General features: G+C 51.0%; 1 protein-coding gene across 15 annotated transcripts in view; it reads right to left on the bottom strand.

The window, feature by feature from the left end:
• The window catches only part of MX2 (MX dynamin like GTPase 2), a 47,222-nt gene extending 32,390 nt beyond the window's left edge, over positions 1 to 14,832 (bottom strand). The window contains exons 1-2 of one of the 15 annotated variants that reach the window (XM_063803438.1): positions 14,633 to 14,733; positions 13,314 to 13,434 (exon numbers count right to left, since the gene is read on the bottom strand). The gene's annotated coding sequence lies outside the window, so the exon portion shown is untranslated. Of the gene's footprint in view, positions 1 to 2,580; positions 2,811 to 3,709; positions 3,780 to 6,065; positions 7,364 to 7,435; positions 7,575 to 13,313; positions 13,435 to 14,632 lie in introns of those variants that run through there. The other 14 variants (XM_063803433.1, XM_063803439.1, XM_001171751.8 and 11 more) reach the window with 14 other exon arrangements.

Below are 14,832 nucleotides of genomic sequence, written 5' to 3'. Positions count from 1 at the left end.
GCAGAGACCAGGGGTCCAGTGCAGGGCCCCTGTCTGCAGGAGGGGCTCTTGGCAGCCACAGAGCACAAGTGGATTTCTACCGGCCGGGGCTTGGGGAACGGGGGCAGTGGACCCCACATTCCCAGTAGAGTCTCAATGTTCCTTTGCTACTTGTAGTTGTTGTTGTTGTTGAGACAGGGTCTTACTCTGTCACCCAGTGGAGGAGTGTAGTGGTGCAATCAGGACTCACTGCAGCCTCAACCTCCCTGGACTCAAGCAGTCCCCCTGCCTCAGCTTACCGAGTAGTTGGGACTAGAGGCATGCACCACCATGCCCAGCTAGTTTTTTTTGTGTGTGTATTTTTTATAGAGATGGGTTTTTGCCATGTTGCTCAGGCTGGTCTCAAACTCCTGAGCTCAAGCAATCCGTCCGCCTCAGCATCCCAAAGTGCTGGGAATATAGTCGTGAGCCACCACACCCAGTCTCCTTTGTCACTTCTGATGGTCTGTGTCATCTATGGTATCAGGTCTCTGTGGCTCAGCACCAGGCAGGAGAACCATTAGGTGTGCAGAGATGACAGGCAGCACCTCCTGGGCCTGCTGGAAGCCAGACCTGGCCTCACACCTGGGCTTGGCCAGGCACCAGGGGAGTGTCGGAGAAGCAGGTGTTGGGCCCCAGTTCTCAGGCTGTGGCCTGCACTCAGATGAGGGCAGCACCATGCTGAGACATACATTTAAGCTTCACAACAAGCCTATGCATTTGGCCCTTATCTGGATTTTCAGGGTCAAGAAACTGACATCCGGGAGGGCCAATGACGCCTAAGCCAGGACTCAGAGCTGGGCCTGTGGTCCAGGCAGGAGCCCCCCACACTCTGGATCACACTGTATCCCCCTTTCCTCTAGTAGTAAGGTGGATCTAGGAGGCTGAATGGTGTCCCCACAGTCCCCCCAAAATTTATGTTCACCTGGAACCTGGGAACATGACTTTTTTTTTTGGAAAAAGACTCTTTGCAGATATAATTAAGGTGAAGATTTTGAGATGAGATCATCCTGGATTTAGATGGGCCCTAAATCTCATCACAGGTGTCCTTATCAGAGACAGGCAGAGGGAGATTTGGGACATGGAGACACACAGGGAGAAGGGCCTGTGAAGACAGAGGCAGAGACTGCAGTGCTGCAGCCCAGGCCAGGGAATGCCAAGGCCTCTGCCACAGCCACCAGGAGCTGGGGCGAGAGCACAGATTCCCCCTGGGGCCTCCAGAAGGAACCAGCTCTGCCGACACCTTGATCTGGGACTTCCAGCCTCCAGGGCTGTGAGAGAACCAATGTGTGTTGTCTAAGCCACCCAGTCTGTGGTCTTTTGCCATGGCAGCCTCAGCAGACTCATACAAGGGTACGACTCTGAATGTGCCAGGCACTTTCCACCACGTGGTTATTGTGGTGATCAAGTCAGACCAAGCCCTCACTCCTGGCACACCATCCTAGCAGGGAAATGCCAAAACAAATATACCAACCAACCAGGCTCCAGGTGACAAGGGAGTGTCTGGAGAAAGACAGGTGGTGGGCTTGAGATTCTGGGGCGAGGGTAACTTGGGTGCCCACTGGAGGGTGTGCCTGGGAATGGGCAGAGGAGCAAGGCTTGGAGGAAGTGGGGACCAGCCTCTCCCACAGAGGAAATGCATGTGCAAAGGTCCTGAGGTCGGAATGAGCTCAGGGAATAGGAAGATGGTCAGTGTGACTGGTGTAAAAGAGGGAGGAAAAAGGCTTGCAAGATGTGGGCAGAGGTCTTGCATTGTGTGTGGGTGTGAGGGAGGCCTTTGGAGGGTTCTGAGCTGGAGAGTGGTGTGATGGGCACCCTTGAAGATAAGGAGACCAGGTACAATAAAGGACACAGCCATGGACCAGGAAGGGCATGAAGAAGAGGTAAGGTTTACACACAGCCAGAGTGCTGGGGCTTTGGGACAGTTGGGCCAGGCCACAGGCTCTGTACAACTGATTCTCATGCATCCAGAGTTTCTCCCTCGAGCAACCTGCCACATCTGCTACCTGCGACACCTGCCGGCTTTCAGCACGGCAGCCTGGAGGAGTGGGAAGCTAGCCCCTGGGGCAACCTCCCATCCTGAGGTGGGACAACTGGGGACAACTTCCTCCTTCTCCCACCTCTCAGATGGACATGCTTCCATGTGGCTCGTTAGAAGGTCCACGTAGGATGGAGCCCAGTCATCCTCATGGGGTCTGCTGTCGGGGCCTTCCCCGTCCCTGCTCACTAGCCCAGACCCTACTCCTGCCGCCCGGGATCCCAAAGCCATGCACAAGCCTCTACGGAGGCTCCACTCGGCGAGGGGCAGGGCGGGACTAGACCAAGGCAGAGTGTCCTCCACAGGCAGGTGGCAGCACCATCTCCCTAAGATAAGGCCCACAATCCGGGTTTAGGATAAAGAATTAGAAAGTAGGGTTGGGGCCGTCCAGCACAAGGGCTGTGCATGGGACCCGGGGACCCGGAGCATGTGCTGAAATCTCTTTGGGTGTCAGTTTTCACATCTAGAAAATGGGGCTGACCGTTCCTCCTGAGGATGTGGGAGGGTTCCGTACTATTACTTACATCTTATAAGCACTTGTGGCTCAAAGACCGAGTGCTGGTACCAACACTGTCACGTGTGGCTGTCATGTGTGGCGCTGGTCTCTGTGGAGGGGACACTGGGCTTCTCACCATCCCCTTTCTTGGGAGGGCAGGGCTGCTGCGCCTGCTCAGGCTGAGAGCAGGGACTGCGCTGTGCAGGAGGCGGTGCTCAGTGAGTGTGTGGAGCCTGTCCCAGGGCTGGTTCCCGCCTGCTGTTTAGGAGGGGGCTGCAGTACAGCCATGGAGGCCCGGCTGGGAGGACACCTGCCTGTCTCTGTCTGGCTTTTTTTTTTTTTTTTTTTTTAAGTTTGAGAGTCTGGGAAAGCAAGGCCTGCTTGAGGTTTGGTGCCTAGCTCTCTTTCTGTCTTTGAAGTCCTCCCTTCTCCTGGGGGGCTCCAAAAGACAAACCCAGGGGCAACACCCTTTTGGAAACAATGGCAAAGGGGGTGGTGAGAGCCGACTGGATTCTGGATGCTTTGAAGTCATGGTCAACAAGTCAGCTAATGGCTGGCTGTGGGGCTGAAGGGCAGAGGGGAGTTGGGGAGAGCAGGAAGATCTGTGGCCAGAGCAGCTGGAGGGGGAGCCACACAACTCCAAAGGGCCTCGGGCTGGAGACTGCCTGGAGCCTGGAGGGCCCTGGCAGGCCTGGGCTTCCAGGACAACCTCATCCTAATGACCACTCCCACCCCTGCTCTCCAGTGCCTACTCCCAACAAGGCACAGAGAGGGTGTGGCTCACCCAAAGTCACATCATGCATTGGTGACAGCCGGGGCTCCTGGGCCTGGCAGACACCCCCCTTGCCACACCCAATTTATCTGCCTCAGCTCCATGGCTCCCCTGGTTGGGTTCCTTGCTCTCTCTGAGCCGCAGTTCCTGAGTCAATGTGAGTCTTCATCCACTCTGTAAACATTCATTGAGTGCCTGCTGTGTGCCAGGCTCTGGACACCCAGCCGGGAGACACTGCCACCTTTTTTGGTGCTAAGGATCTGATGGGGGAGGCAACAGTCAAAAGCTGCATTCCCACCATCTGCACGATATCTTTCCTGATGGATTCTGCCTGTTTCCTGTCTCCCCAGCTGCAATAAGGCCCCAGGGGGGCAGGGATTTTTACCTGTTTTTTTCTTTTCACATCTGTACCTGCAGCCCAAAGTACCTGGCATACAGTAGGAGCTTACTAAAGGCTGTGGAGGAAAAAACAATAAAAATGGCGAAAGCATTTCCTGCGTAGGAAACTGTCATGCACCCATCAAAATGTTCTATCTCTTCATGTGAGCTATTTCCCAGTGGCTAAGCTGTAGTCCTGACTTCAAGTCACATTATTTTAAGAGATAAAACAGTAAACATTTATACCAAGAATAGATAAGATGGGCATTTGGAGCTGCTTATGATTTGGGGATGCTACGGAAGCACAGAGGATTTATGATATCTGTGATTGTCCACATCAAAAATGAGTAAGGGATCAGTAACTTATTAGAAGCTACCCAATATCCAAAGGAGGTATGAGATACTAAAGTAGAAGCTTTTAGTTGAGAAGCCATGCCAGAAGTCAAGGGCGATGTCCTTACTGACTTCATGTTAAAAAAATAGCTTTAAATACTCTATTAAGAGTTCTAAAATAGTAACTGACATCTATCCACCAAACTTTCAGAAAGAAAATTGGATCCATTTATAATTGACTCATAATAATCGATGCAAACTTCTGACAAGTAATATTGGCAATCTCAAAAATAGTTTCTTAATAAAGATGGAATCTGGTCATCTCAGAACACCTGCCCGTGAGTGCCATGAGCCTTCCTAGCTAAATTACTCCATAATTGTTTGCATCATGGAAAAGGTAAATTAAGTTTTACATGCAATGCATATTGGTCAGGAAATTTTCTGGAATTGGCCCAGGAAGTGGTAGAGTCATATCTCATCTGCAACCAATATAACCCAGGCAAGACTGTAAAGGTGAGACAGGATTCAGAGCCATGGGTTCATGATTGCAAGTGTACCTCTTGCTAGACTTTCTATTCTCAGCATGGACAATACCTATCTTCCTATCAAAAGATTATAGACTTACTGTCCTGGAGGGTCCTTCTTCTAACACAGACACTTCACTGTCTGAATCACCCTCAGTGTTCGCAAAATACAAAATCAATCACACACTGAAGCTGCAATTCCCTAACTATAAAAAACCCTCCATCTCTCTGGGCTTTGAGTTTTGCCACCAGCTTTACTGGCCATGCGGTCTTGGCCTCTATCTGTAAGCAGAAGATGTGGCCCACCCAAAGTCACATCATGCATTGGTGACAGCCGGGGCTCCTGGGCCTGGCAGACACCCCCCTTGCCACACCCAATTTATCTGCCTCAGCTCCTTAAGGAGCTGCTTAAGGAGTAAGCGAAGATTACTCCTTAACTCCTAGGTCGAGGATATAATAGGCTATTGGCGTGACCGTCTCTGAGTGCTCACTTAGTCCAGCACCCCATGAGATCATAACCGGATGCTGTACATGACCAGGAGTAACTCCAGCAAGGCCTGGCTCTGCTCCATTTCATGTACGCAGTTAAGCATTGTCAAGGATTAGCCTCACACACCAAGTCTCGTGCCCAAAGGAAATGCCAGCCAGAGGAAATGCCGGTCAGACTTTTCGGACCTCCAGCCTGGTGTGGGTCCGCTGGAAGAGACCTCAAGGCAAAAACTTTTCAGACCTCTTTGGAAGGAGCCATTTCAGGTCCTCCTAGCAAATGCCAGGGCAGTCAAGATCCAAGGTGTTGACCCAAGTACTCAAGAGTCAGTAGAAACAGGCAACAAACCCAGACCAATGGATCAGCTCAAATGACCTCAAACCAAGACTAACCACAAAAGCCTCCAGATGCAAAAACTAAGAGCTATGGACCAAGCAGTCGGCTTTGGGAGTGGACAGCTTCACTCGAGATGACGAGACCAGATAATGATTGAACTTCTTATGACTCCCCACCACAGTGGATTTCTTTGTGTGTATTTTTAAACATTATACTCATGGCTATTCTCTCTTTTTCAGGATCAGATTTCAATCCTGCAACCACGTTTTCTAATTTACTTGTTTTTGTCTTCTTCCTCCCTCCTTCAGACCAAAACACGTTTTCTCCTAACCCACCCTAAGAATGACTCAGCAGTCCATTTGGAAATCTTGCCTCTTGCTGGATCTGCCACCCATTTCCAACTCCAGGAACCACACAAATCGTGAGCATTCCCCTACTGAATTCCACGCCATACATTTTCCAACACATAATTCCAACACATAATTACCTTAAGATCCATAGAATAAGTATTCTTATGCCCAGACACACATAGGCTGCCATAATCACTCCTACCATAAAACACAACCCGCATGGCCGGGGTCTGGGGGAAATGACCCTGCCTCCTATATGGCCACCCTGATGCTTTTCACATCCCTTTAGATCTGCTCTCAATTTCACTAAAGGCAGTGTTACCACATACTTACATTTCTCATGAACAGATTTTTGCTTCCAACTCTTCTCCACTCACGAAATACAATTATACAAACGATAGAACCATTTGCAAGAGAAATATGCATGAAGAAAAATGTCCACGTGCAGGAAGGCAAGACTGTTAAGTTGCCACAGAAGTGGTCATCGCCGTTTGCTGAAACAGAGCTCGTGGGAAACTTTTCTCTCCGAACAACCCCACTTCTCTCCGAACAACCCCACACCGCCCCACTCCAACGGTGCCATGGGAGGGCCCCTTTCCTTACATGGTGCCAATGCACCCCCATGCTGGCCTGAGGACCGTTATCGTACTTCGGGGGCTCCTAGCGATACAATCGCAGGATTCAGCTCCTCTCCTGTCCCATTTCCTCTGCTCTTCACCCCTTTCGCAGAAGTAGCTTTGCTGGAAGTGTTAGAGCCGCAGGTTCCAACAATTAACTTGAAGGTCTTTAACCGTGGTGGTGGTTCCTGACTTACTTACGGCTATCACAGGCTTATCCCTTGCTCTGGGTGGAATGACACAGCCCAGGAAAAGAACCTTTATCCACCCGCCATGGTGGGACGGACGACCATCCAGCTCTGGGCCACGCAAGTCGTGGGCGGAGCTCTGGGGAACACTTCCTGTTGCTTTGCTACCCTCGTCGAGTCTAGCAAAACAATCTCCACATGCAAACACTGGCTTTCCAAATTAGAGAGCAGAGCTTGGAATCTTTTCTGGCTAAAGGCAGGCTGAGGGGGACGCGGGCTTCCTGGAAGTTCCCCGACTTTGCTGATGGGACTGTCCCCTGCTTGCTGCACAGCCACGGCGGGGCGGGAGCGGGGGCGGGGGCGGGGGGCAGGGGTGCGGCGGGCAGGGAGGTCCCTGCTATTGTGGAGGGAGGAGAGTGACTGATTGCAAGGCTCTGTGCTGGATGCGGCATCATCCCCCATGCAGGGTGGCCCTGGCTTCTACAGAAGGTGGCTGCTGAGAGCGCCCTGCAGGAAGGCCCCAGGGGCACCAGAGTCCCAGAGCAGCACCTCACTTCTCGGGAATACCCCTTCCAGAAACCCTGAGGCCAGCCCAGCACTCCCACCTGCTGGCCCAGCAGCTCTCAGCGGCTTTCCTCCCTTGGGACAGAGACTGCTTACACTGCTGGGCTCAAAAACCTGCCCCATGCCCCGGCCAGCCTCATCCCCAGATGTCACCCTGTGATGACCTGGACTGCCCTCTCTGCAGTGGAATCTTCACTCGGACCCTCTGTCTCAGCGTGTCCTAATGAGCTCTTGCCCAGTCTTGCATCCTCCCCGCGCAGCCTCAGAGGGGCGGATCTTCCAGCAGAGCCAGCGGCTCCTGGGCTCAGCAGCCCCACCTGGGGTCCCTACTCACTGGGAGGAAAGACCATGGTTGTGTGAATGGCCCCGCCGCCGCTCAGCCTTCAGCTCCTGTTCTCCAGCCTGGCTCCCAGAGGTCCAGGTCCACAGGCCTCCTGCACCCCCCTCCTCCCATGGGGGCTGAAAGCACTTCCTGTTTTCAGAACTAGCCCTGGGTTCGTAAAACGTTTTCTGATGTGAAATCCTTGAAACCAGAAGGGCTAGGCAGCAATTTTATGGGATCACTGAGAGATGAGTCCATCTAAAGTTGGCACAAACAGCTCCTAGCCCTATGGAGACTTTCTCAGGGGGTACAGGAGGGCTTGGCCAGGACCCAGCAGCTCGGTGGGCCTGGTGGCACCCACCCTAGCAAGTGAGATCTCAGGTGGCCTCACTCCACCCATCTGTCTGGGAGGGAGCCTGGGACTCTGAACCCCTAGCCACAATATTCTTCAAAGGCTGAGAGCTGGAGCCAGCTGCCCTTGGTGACGAAGTCAGGGGTCCAGGAACAAAACCGAGTGCTGATGGGAGGTGATAACTCAGCCTCAACTTCTTCATCTCCATGGGAAGAAAGAACAAGGGAAAGGAGGGTTCCTTTTGTGAAGCCCAATATTCTTCATTTCATGTTCCTTTTAAAACATATTTAAAACTGTCGCCACCCTCACCCTCACCCTCATTTTCATGAAGGGCAGGTCTTGCTAACCATATCATGAGCTGATTATTAAGTTTGAGAGGACAGGAGCTGGACACAGATTGCTCTGCAAAATAAAGGGGTGAACATGTATGAAGGTCGGAGGCAGGAGTGAGCCGTGGGGTGACATGTAGGGGATGAGAAGTCCCTCAGTCCCCCTCCCCATTGCAGTTTAGGGAGGATTTTCTGACACGGGCCTGTTGAGTAAGGAATGTAGGTTTCGGGTTGTCTGGTGTGTGCCTGGTGAACCATCTGTCTCCCCTACACAATCTTCAGAAATGGCTACAGTGTGTCTGTGTGAGTGGACTGTCTCGGGAGCCTGTCGGCTGGCTGGGTGCCCCTGCAGGCTCACGGAGACAACACGGAAGAGCCGGGTGACACATGGACAGGTGGGACTTGGGCTATGCACACAGGTAGGAGAGAATGAAAGTGGGGGGCTTAAGAGGCTTAGGGGTGCAGGCCTCTGCTTTCAGGAGCCACTGTACTGTGGGTTCCTCTCCAGGGCTTGGTCCCCACGTGGGAGCTTCCGCAGCCCAGTATAAATGCAGAGCATGGGAGCCGTGGACCTTGACTTGAAGAGAAAGTGCAAGTCTTGAGAGAGAGGAACTGAAAAACCAAGAAGACAGCTGGTGAGAGAAGAGGAGAAAAGAGAAGACGAGGCGGCTGTCAGGGTGCAGCAGACAGCCAAGTTAAGAGTTAAGACAAAGATGAGGAACAAGGTGAGGTCAGAATCCAGGAGGGAGCTACTGAGGGCCAGGTCGGGGGTGACGGATCCAAGGAAGGACAGCAAGGCCTTGATAAGATGCAGTGGACCCAGAGGAGAGGTGAGGCCAGCTGGCTCTGTACTGCTGAGCCGCAGGATTTGGAGTTGCTGTCAACTTCGAGGCTGCTGTTAAACCAGGGGGCTGCCAAATATTTTCAAGGGGTGACCAGGCCAGGAGTCTGAAGACTAAGAAGCATGCATTCTGGATAAATTGAAAATCGGTAAGAAAATAGGAGGGGATCCTTTTTTCTTAGAGGATCAAGCTTGGAAAGTCCCTCCTTCTGACTGAGAAAAAAAAGGGATTTGGTTTATTGCAGCTCCCACACTAGCAGGCTGCTTTGCATCTTCCAGTTTTAGCCATTGCCGGGTTCTGCATCAGACACTTTCCTATAACATTACCATCTTATTCAGGTTTCCCCGTAGAATCATTCACTGAAAAACAGCCACTTAACGTGGTCCTGCCTGCCTCCCAGGAGTGTCAAAAGAAAATGTGATCCCGTGGAAAAGGTCTCTGCTTTAAAAAAAAAAAAAATTCACTCAAGAACATATCCATGGATTTATTTAATCTCCTTAATATGAAGAAATTATGTTAAGATTAGTCTCCTTAATAGGCAGTCACAACAAATTACCTTGCAGAAGTCCAAGCTAGTCAAATTCACTCTCCCGGTGAATCCAGGAGCTCCCTCTTGTTCAAGAGTGAGAGAGACAATGTCCTATCCTCCCTTAGCCTTGGCCGTGGGAGGCTGAGAGCCAAATGCTATGGTCAATCAGAGCGGCCCTTAGTTCTCACGTGATGTCGTGTTCCTTGGTTCCTGTCCCCTGATTCTTGTTGGGTTTCATTCTTGTGTTACAGTTTTATGGTGGCGCTTTTGAAAACACCTCAGAGCAGGGTACGCAAGAGATAGTCTTTGTGGGTTGAGCGAGGAGTCCAGGGGGTGGGGGTTGCCATGTCAACAGTGAGTCACAGCTGGAGAGGCTCTGGAAGGGCAATGTTGGGACATATATATATCAGCATCAGGGTTTCTTGTGTAACAGGACAGGGTGCCAGGGTCAGACCAGGTTAGGAACCTAGAACTGGTTCCTGATAAGATAGAGAAAAACAAGGGACTCCACGCACAACACAGGGTGCCAGGGCTGAACAATACGGGGCTGAGGAAGACGGCTGGTCTTGTGCAGGGATCACTGAGGCTCTCCCAGGGAAGGGACTTCTCTTCTTCCCTTTCAATGGCAGGACCCAAAGCATCTGAGAAGGACCTCTGCCTGCCCCAGTAGCTGGGATTACAAGCATGCACCACCACGCCCAGCTAATTTTGTATTTTTAGTAGAGATGAGGTTTCTCCATGTTGGTCAGGCTGGTCTCCAACTCCTGACCTCAGGTGATCCACCCGACTCGGCCTCCCAAAGTGTTAGGATTACAGGCGTGAGCCACTGTGCCCGGCTAAACCTCTTTTCTTTGTAAGTTACTCAGTCTCAGGTTTACCTCTATCGTGACACAAATGGACTAGCACACCAGTCATAGATCAGCCCCGTGAGTGATATACAGGTGCAAAAAGGGAATTCATCAAATCTATAAGACTATGTTCCCCAAACTGTGCACCTGGGGTATTTCAGCAAACTCACAGGCCACTGTGGGATCTTTAAGATTTCCCAGTGATACACAAAGGCAGCTGTTGGACACCACCCAGCCTACTATTACTGAGTTGTTTGGACCTACCTAATTAGTAAATAGAACTGCCAGGAACTTATTTTGGGTGGCGGGCACCATAAATGAACTACGGAACCACTCAGGGAAGCCCAAATGGAGAAAGGTTGAGAATCTCTGCTCTAAGAGCAAAGGCCGGAGGACCGGCAGATGCTGAAGCAGTGTGAGGGTGCACACGTGTGAGAGGCGAGCGGGGGCGACTGAGACAAATCCAGGCTGAGTGAGGAGGCAGGAGTGGGCTTCTGCGTGTCTGTGTCCAAATGTCCCCTTTTGGGGAACACTTCTGCACTGCTGGTGGGAGTGTAAATTAGTTCAGCCATGTGGAAAGCAGTCTGGTGACTCCTCAAAGAACTTAAACAGAATTACCATTCGACCCAGCAATCCCATTACTGCGTATGTACCCAAAGGAATAGAAATCATTCTACCGTAAAGACACATGCAGACGAATGTTCATGGCAGCACCGTTACAATAGCAAAGACATGGAATCAACTTAAATGGCCATCAATGGTAGACTGGATAAAAAAACGTGGTACATATACACTATGGAATACTATGCAACCATCAAAAAGAATGAGATCATGTCCTTTGCAGGAACATGGATGGAACTGGAGGCCATGATCCTAAGCAAACTAATCTAGTAACAGAAAACCAAATACCACATGTTCTCAATTATTAGTGGGAGCTAAACATTAAACACACACGGTCACAAAGAAGAGAACAAGAGACGCCTGGGCCTACTCAAGGGTAGAGGGTGGGAGGAAGGAGAGGAGCAAAAAACTCTCCATTGGCTACTACGCTTATTACCTGAGTGATGAAATAATGTGTACACTAAACTCCCATGACACAATTTACCCATGTAACAAACCTGCACATGGACCCCTGAACCTAAAATAGAAGTTAAACAAACAAACAAACAAACAAATTTTCCTTTTTTATAAGGATACCAGTCATATTGGATTAGGGCCCACCCTACTGGAAAACAACCTCATCTTTAATTACATCTGCAAAGACCCTATTTCCAACTAAGGTCACATTCAGAGGTTCTGAGGTTAGGATTTGAACATATACATTTGAGGGGTGTGATGGTTAATACTGAGTGTCAACTTGATTGGGTTGAAGGATGCAAAGTACTGATCCTGGGTGTGTCTGTGAGGTGTTGCCAAAGGAGATTATCATTTGAGTCAGTGGCTTGGAAAGGCAGATCCACCTTCAATCTAGGTGGGCACCATCTAATCAGCTGTCAGCAAAGCTAGAATATAAAGCAGGCCGAAAAATGTGAAAAGAGAGACTGGTTTAGCCTCCCAGCCTACATCTTTCTGCTGTGCTGGATGCTTCCTGCCCTCGAACATTGGACTCCAAGTTCTTCAGTTTTTGGGACTCACACTGGCTCCCCTTGCTCCTCAGGCTGCAGATTGCTTATTGTGGACCTTGTGATCCTGTAAATTCATACTTAGTAAACTTCCATATATATGTATATATTTATTTATTTATATTCCATTAGTTCTGTCCCTCTAGAGAACTCTGACTAATACAGGGGGCCTAGTTCAACCCATAACAGGTACGTAGTGACTGAAAGTAGTACAGCAAGAAAATCAGCCCACGGCCCCACTTCCTGCAGCGCTGCCCCACCCCATCCCTGTCCCTGTCCACGCTTGAGGAGCCGGTGCCTGTCCCCAACGCCCAGGATGTGCTTAGTCCATCTTCCACCAGGGTCCTCAGGAGCCTGGGAGTGTGGTGAAAAGGGCAGCCTGGTCACTGTATTGATTTCTATTGAGGGCTGGAAAAAAACTCCAAAAGTGCAAAGGGGAGGGAGTTTCCCTACATATGCTTAAAGCCATAACTTGGCAATTCCAGAGACCTTTGCAAAGAGAAATCCCTCTTTCCAGGTGCATCACTGGAGAGGAAGGCCCTGGGGGGTGAAGGCCCAGGAAGCTGGTGGTTACCCAGCTTAGGCAGCGCTGAGGTGAGGGAATCCAGGCAGAGGTGGTCAGAAGTCGTGGTGAATTCATGACTGACACTCCCTGATGCCCCCGACGAAGGCAGAAGCCTCTGGCTCCAGAATGCTTTTGGGTCTATGATCCCCCCAAATTCTCAAGAGAGCCTGTCCTGCAGATGAGGAAACTGGGCCATGGGGAGATGCTGGAGGCCTTGTGGGGGCCCCAGCCCAGGGCTGGGAATCGGGTCTCCACTGCTGTCTCTGACCTGCACCTGAAACTGAACCCCAGGGTGTTGAGATTGGAGGACAAGCACACACATTCCCTGCTGAGTTTGGAAGTTTGACTGAGACTGCCAGGATCACGTAAACACCCCTGGGAAGGATGGAAATGGCTGTGCCGGACATGGTGGTTCCCGCTGAAGTCTAAGGCAAGCTGCGTCTCCCACACGGGCATAGCCACTATTGCTGGCTTGCAACCAGTCCGAGAGCTCTGCTGGGTCCTGGGCACCGGGGGCCACTCTGCTGTGTCCCTTTGCTCCAGTCCCAATGTCACTCGCATGGTGCAGGGTCATGGCTGACCAAGCACTGGCACTGAATGCGACCTTATCTCCCCGGGCTCACCTCCTTTCTTTTTAAGACCGCTTGTTTTTCACCCACTCAAAGATATATATTGAGCACTAAGTCCTTGAGATACATATCGAGTCAGGCAGACAAAGATCCCTGGGGGAGCTTGCATTCTAGGGCAGGGGCTAAACCTAAATAAAGCTCACATACATCCTGGCCAGACGCAGGGACTCACACCTGTAATCCCAATGCGTTGGGAGGCCGAGGCAGGAGGATCACTTGAGCCCGGAAGTTTAAGGCTGCAGTGAGCTATGATGGTACCATTGCACTCCAGCCTGGGAAACAGAGCAGGAAGACCCTGTCTCAAAAAAGAAAAAGAAAAAAAAATTGTACATCCGAAGGGAATCAAAAGTGCTTCAGGGGTTGGGGCGGGGGTGGGAAGTAGAGCAGAGTAAACGGAGGAGAGGGTGCGAGGAAAGATAGCTTGGAATCCTGATCTTTTTAAACAGCTAGAGACAACATTCTAAACACAAAATGAGAAAGAACAGTGTTCAAAAGGTGTCATCAAAGCCGAATGGGGTGGCTTACGCCTGTAATCCCAGTGCTTTGGGAGGTTGAGGCGTAAGGACTTCTTGAGCCAGTGAGTTTGAGACCAGCCTGGGCAACATAGAGAGCCCCTGTCTCTACAAAAAGAAATAAAATTAACCAGGTGTGGTGGTGCACACCTGTAGTCCCAGCTACTTGGGAGGCTGAGGTGGGAGGATCCCTTGAGCTTGAGACTGCAGTGAGCCATGATCACGCCACTGCACTCCAGCCTGGGGAACAGAACGAGAACTTCTCTCAAAAAAAGAAAAGAAAAAAAGAAAAAAAACGGCGTCATCAATACCACCATGTCTCCTTTCCGTTCTATATCAATTATAAAATGGACTTCAGCCCCCAGAGTGCAGGTGATCCAGGGTGCAGTGGTCCAGAGTGCTGGAGTTGGCCCCTACTGGCTGGGAACTGGCCATGGTGGGAGCATTCACACCATGAGAACGGAAGAGAATCGGCAAAAGCTAGAAATCAGGCACCACCCTCTGCCCTGCCCCGCCCCATGAGAGCCAATTTCCCAGCATATCACCGTCACCAAGGTTACGTCAGAGCATCACAAATACCACAAAAGAAGGAACACTTGAAACCCTCCGAGACGGCTTTTGGGGCACAAAGCTCCTTACTCAACCCCCAGACTTTGTAGGACGCTGAGCAAAGCTGTCCTAAAAACCACCCCTTTGTGTCCACCCGACTTTTGGCCAGATCAGGATGGAGGCCACCCTGTCCCCAGGGCCAGCCACTTCCCCTCCAGAGCCTCTTTGTCTGTGCACAAGGCTACTGTGGGCTGGTGGCAACATGGGCCCTTTCTGCTCCTCACACCAGAATCTTATCTTTATGGCTCCTGCCTCCCAGCACAAGCCACATTCACCAAGCAGATGTCACGTCACTCAGGAAATATTTTTTAAACACGTATCTGCTGTGCATCAGACACAACGCAGCCCTCCCTGCACCGGCCCCGCTCTTACCGCTGCACGTTCAGGACGGAGAAATCATCTCTTCCCTTTCCTCCACTTCACTTTTATGTGGCATGTGAACCACTCCCTCCCCTGCTCCGTCATCAACAAACAGGGAGAGAAATGAAACTACTTGATCTGGCCACAGAAATGAAACTGAGTTATCAGCGTGCTCTCCAGATGACTCACAGAGTGGTCCCCAAACTCCAGCT

The sequence above is a fragment of the Pan troglodytes genome, chromosome 22, assembly GCF_028858775.2.
Source record: "Pan troglodytes isolate AG18354 chromosome 22, NHGRI_mPanTro3-v2.0_pri, whole genome shotgun sequence".
NCBI classification, from domain to species: Eukaryota; Metazoa; Chordata; class Mammalia; order Primates; family Hominidae; genus Pan; species Pan troglodytes.
Note: the sequence above shows the minus strand (reverse complement) of the source record. Positions and strands in the feature narration are given on the sequence as shown.